We start from the raw sequence: 6,000 nt of genomic DNA on the forward strand, positions 1-6,000 counted from the left end.
TCCGGTTTCTCCCAGGAGATCATAACTTACCACCATACATATCAGTGAGGTATACTGTAGGTAGCAAGTGACTTGATTCTTCCTAGATTTTGTATTGCAAGTGTCTTGTCTCCAAGACAAGTCCAGCCACCATTGTTTCAGGGATCCTCCTGGGAGCAGCATTATTTAATGGGCAACCAGTTAGAACTGTGTGGGGCTTAAGATTTGTTGCCAAAGCCAAAGGCCTGCCCTCCCTCTAATCTCTGGAGGTGTTCCTATGAACCAGGAAGAACCCTCCTTTATCTTTACTTCTGAGCCCAGAGCTTAGCTGACTAAAGTCAACAGAGCTAGAATCAAATGGCTGTTTTCTCTCTAATTCAAAGCATCATCTCTGAAGTGAATAATGAAGTTGAATTAGGGATTCTGATTTTTTTAAGTGATTTTTTTTTTAAAGGTGGTTGCTACAGCAGAGAAAAATATCTGAACAAAATAGGACGCTTCAATGGAGTGAGAATTACCTTTCTATTTCATTCTCTTCCTCTCAGTGCTGGGATTCAAGAACTGTGGGGATTATGTAGATTAGCAGTATCTATAGTTATTCTTTTCATCTAAATCAGAGGCCCTGAATCATGGAAATGCAATTTGCTAGGGAAACAGGACTTTTTTCTGTTAAAGCCTCTGTGATGTCCCTGTAAGAAAGCCCTTATTAGGTTGGCCCTTGCAATGTCAAGTCTCAGGAAATACTCGACTCTTCTAAGTTTACGGAGTTACTGCTTTCAGGAAGCATTTTTTGCTGCATAACTGGAGAGTGTCTTTTTGGGTTTGGACTTCCTAACCTTGAGAAGGAGTTGACGTGCTTCTTCAGAGTGTGAAATGAGCAGATGGTGTTGTTTCACTCCAATTTGTTTTGCATGGACTGAGGAGAAGGCGGTGGGGGGAGGGATAAATGTGTTCTTTTCCTGATGGCTAAAACACAACGTATTGGCACAAAAAAGCCACTTCACTAACATTGGATCATCTACATCTTAATAAGGACTGGCGCTTTACTCACTCCACCTCAGTCTGGAAGTTATTTTCACCATGTTTTTCACTTTCTCCAGAAGGGATTATGCTCTCATTACAGCAAAAACCAACATATTTGGACTCCCCAAGCCAATAACTGAAGGAGCCTACTGTGAGCCTTTTGAAGTAATGAAGTCGCTCAGTGCTCTTTCTTTTTCAGTATTAGCTGTCCCTCTCCAGGTGTGTTCACCTCATTTTCAACTCTACACTCAGCTCACCAACACCCAAACATGTCTCCAGGGAACCAAGACAAGGAGCCTGAACACACTCACGGAAAAGCTGCAAAATTTCCAATGACCCTCAGCTATCTATTTATCTATCTGAATGAATACAGTCCAGAAAAGTTGTGAGACCTCATTTTCCACCTTATGCTAGAGAACATTTGGGCCTTCTCCTAGACAAGTAGGTAGAAACTCTATTCCAGTCTCATCCAAGGAAAAGGGTTTAAAGGGCTAGCTGCTTTGGCAGCTGTCTCCCTATGTAAGTTCTGTTTCGACTACACCCGCTTTGATACAGCTAAGGCAGACTCTTATACCCCACCCCACCCCTACCCCGCCCCACCACTCACCCTGTTTCATCTACTGGCACAAGAAAAATCAGCAATTAATGTAGACTTTGCTGAAGATTTCACTGGGGAGAGAGAAGGAATAGACAAGAGAGTTAACATTCATACCACCCAGAAATGCCCCCCAGACACCATCATCTGTGGGTGCATTGAGTTTCTGTCTACTCCCTTCATCCATTCAGCTCTAAATTCAGCTCAGTCCCCAGATTCGCATAGTTCTCTCAGTAAAAGCTTTGCAGTTATTTGACCTATCACTCACTTTAGAAGGCAAGTTAGTAACCATTTATTATTATGTAAACTTACCCTCTGAGGGGTTTCACCTTCACTCCAAGAGACATTGAACAACACCAATAGTCTTCCCAAGAAGTAATCTTGTTAATATAATCTTTTTCACCTCCTTGTACCAGCTCCAGCCCAGTCTCCAAATTTCACTGAGGCTACTTCCTACTTTGTTTATTTAACCCGCTACTCCCCGCTGTTGTCTCCTGTCTCTTTGACCTCCTTCGGTCTCTGCCCCTTGGCAACCAAGACTCATCTTAGCCCTCCCTTGCTTTGCTGACCTGTTTTGTATATCCTTCTTCAACCAGGTCCACCCATCTCCCTAGAACAAGGACCCACGCACTGCTGCCTCTTTAGGGGAGACACCCCACTGCTTCCATCCTGCCTGGACCACTTGCTGAGGGAGGTGAACTAGGTAATACCAAGTCCCTGTCCTTAAATGAGACCCTGACATAGCATACAGATAATTTACAAATGTGTTCATCCCCTACTAACCCCTTTCACTCTGAGGATCAGGATACTAGTAGCCGCAGAGACTGACCATAAGTTGGAGATGACTGATCACAGTGCACCTCTGAAATTCTTCCCGGTCTGTGCTCTGTCCACTGTTTGTTGAATTTAACACTTATGACCAGCTTGCTGGTTTTGACAGCCATCCATTTGGGCCTGGCTCTGCCTTTGGAACACTGACCCTCAAAATTAGAGGCTTGCCTCTCCATGTGCTTCCCTAGTGGCAAATCTGCCTGCGATGTGGGGGACCTGGGTTTGATCTCTGGGTTGGGAAGATCCCCTGGAGAAGGGAACCCACTCCAGTGTCCTTGCCTGAAGAATTCCATGGACTGAGGAGCCTGGCAGGCTACAGTCCATGGGGTCGCAAAGAGTTGGACACAACTGAGTAACTTTCACTTTTCACTTTTTTCTGCACGGCACTGTTAGGTTTGATGCTGCCTGGAGGCTCCCTGCTTTCATCTTTCGTGGCCTCGCCTTACCACAGCTGTGGGAGGACCCCCTACCTGGGGACCTGCTTGGTGGGCATCTCCCACCACCCACTCTAGTCACTAAGCTGGCATGAAACACAGCAAAGTTCCCAGGGAAAGAGCTACATGAACTTGCAAAGTTATAATAGGTTTGCCTGGTATCTGGTACTGAACCAGACAATCTGGTATTTTCACTTCTTATCTAGTTAAAAACCAAAAAATTTTTAAAAAAGAAAACACACACTTCTGAATACTTATGAGATAAAAGAACTATTTCTAAAATATTATATATATATGCATATATATACATATATATATAATGCTACCAAAAGATAAATACAAACATTTGAAATAGGCAAATAAATTATTTAAATCAACTTCTACATCATTCTCTCTTCCCTCCAAGTTCCACCCCAAATGCAGGTTTGGCACCTTTGTAGGAAAAAAACCTAGAAGCCTAAATTATTATTGTTGAATGGCAAACCTCTTCTTTTTTTTTTAATTTAAAAATACACTGCTAAAAAAAAAGTACAGTAACTTGCTCGGTCATTTTTCAAAACAAACCATGTATGTTAGGAAGATATACAGATAACAAAAGTATGTATTCGTCAACTATCAACTATTTAGAATTGTTTTCTGTGAAATTGTTATCAAATGTTTGGTTTTCAACAGAATACAGAATGTGGTCTCCCTGGAATTTGTCTCCTAATCTTTAAAATACAGATGGATTTCAAAGGATATTTAATCATGATTTTCATTCCTTTTCATTTAATGATGTATTTTGAAAGTGCTATTTGATATCTAAGAGAACCTCATGAATTCTTTTAATAATTTCCTCTCCTTTGAGCTAAGGAGCATTTTGCCAAAAAGAATTGGAACCTACAAAGCTTTGGGACTATATTAAACTGTACTGGTTTTTCATTTTTCTGAAAGCTTGCCAGAATGTTATCTCCTCCAGTTTATAATTTTTCCCCCTTTTCCCCTCACCTACCAGTTGAATAAAAAGTTAAAAGGTCACATCTTTCTCATCCTATCACCAAAGTAAACATTTCTCCAATTACCCAGAAAGGGCAGTTGCTTCCAAGAAATTATTTATTGTATATTAGCAAAAAGGCCCAGGCTGTAATAGAAGGCTCTGTGTCACAGATATAAGTTCTCAGCCATAATAATAAAGTATCCCTAAACCTAGGAAAAAAAAAAAAGAAATCCTGCCACATTGACTATATTCCTAAGAATGTGTTAACCAACTGGCTGCTAAGATTCAACTCTATTGTGGATTTGAGGAACGGCTTCTTGTAAGTATCACCTTCACAATTCATTTGTTTCACAAATGTTTATTGCCTGGCCCTGTTACAGACACCGGAAATGCAGCAGCAAACAAGATACAGGCGAATCCCTGTACTTTACAGCTGTGAGAAGAAAGTCTCAGTTTCTCTAACAGCACTAGCTTACTAAAAGTAAACAGAGGACATAAAAGATGACTCGAATCCAAAGAAATCCAGGCTTCCACAGTCAGACTGTAAATTTCTTTTTGCATGGTACCCTCCTGGAATTCCCCTGGTGGCTCAGACGGTAAAGCGCATGCCTACAATGCGGGAGACCCGGGTTCAATCCCTGGGTCAGGGAGATCCTCTGGAGAAGGAAATGGCAACCCACTCCAGTACTCTTGCCTGGAGAATCCTATGGACAGAGGAGCATAGTAGGCTCCTACAGCCCATGGGGTCGCAAAGAGTCGGACACAACTGAGCGACTTCACTCTCTGTCTCTCTCTCACCCTCCTGGAAGGAAGGGCTGAGAAGTATGCATCTCCAGACTTCTCCTCTGCCCAGATCAAGTGTTTGTTAAACACTTCGATAATTTGTTTAAACCATGGATGGTCCATTCCTGGATCAAAAACTTCTGCATCCCTAGAAGGATTTCTTTTTAATATTTATTTGTTTATTTTTAGCTGTATCAGGTCTTAGTTGCACATGGGCTCCAGAGCACGTGGGCTCTGTAGTTGGCATTAATAGTTTGATCTGTAGTCTGTAGTTTGTGGCGCGTTGGCTCTCTGCTTGAGGGGTGTGGGCTCAGTCGTTGTGGCTCGCAGGCTTTGCTGCCCCATGGCATGTGGGATCTTAGTTCTCTGACCAGGGATCGAACCTGTGTCCCCTGCATTGGAAAGTGGATTCTTAACCACTGAACCACCAAGGAAGTCCCCCATGGAAGAATTTCTTTATGTAAATGACCAACTTTTTTTTTCGGGTTTATCTGATTGTCCACATGCAACAACCATTCTTTAAACATCTCTAGTATAAGAAAACATAGTTTTGGTCATTGAAATGTAATCAAATCAAATAAGGAATTATTCTCACATTGTTGCAGGTAGGTTTGCATTACAAGTACAATGCTACAAAATGGCATATGTTATGGAATCAACTGGAAGAAACCAGGGAAGTCCCATCCACCCATACTCCCCTCTCTCTACCCCAACTTATCTCTTCTACCCAGATGTCTCACTGCAGGAAAAAAAAAAGGAAATCCACTTGGGACTGTGCTGAATTGCCTTCTCTAGGTATCATTTTTTAAAATATGCAGATACCTCTTGGAGGAGGTTATCACACTCTGCTAACAGTCACCACGTCTGGAAGACTGAAGGGAACTAACACTGAAAGGGTTCAAGCTGCGTTCCAGGCACTTCACATGTCACATTGGTTAATTCCTACGACAACCCCTAAGAGTAGGTTTTCTCAGCTTACTGATGAGGAATCTAGGGTCCAGACAGGTTAAATGACAAACTGCCAGATCACACAGCCCACAGTTCAGGAGCGAAGAGTCAAATGTGACCTTTCCCTGCCTCCGTCTGAATTCATTTATCAAATCCCTTTCCTCTGTGGCACAGAAAACCTACAGATAGCCTTGAGAGTGATGACTGCCTGGCAAGAGGCTTGAAAGTGAGGGGAAAGAACAAAGAAATGAAAATAGAGACAAAAAGGGAAACATTTTGCTGACTTCTCAGTTTTCTCGGAGGTCAGATTCAGCACAGAGCTCCATGCGTATTGCTTTGATAAAATTCCTGATTCTCAGAAATACTGACTTGGCAGGACCTTAGAGGTCATCTAGCCCAACCCACCATTAAAAGCTTTATTCAGTCATTAA

This window comes from Capricornis sumatraensis, chromosome 2, assembly GCF_032405125.1.
Source record: "Capricornis sumatraensis isolate serow.1 chromosome 2, serow.2, whole genome shotgun sequence".
Lineage (NCBI taxonomy): Eukaryota > Metazoa > Chordata > Mammalia > Artiodactyla > Bovidae > Capricornis > Capricornis sumatraensis.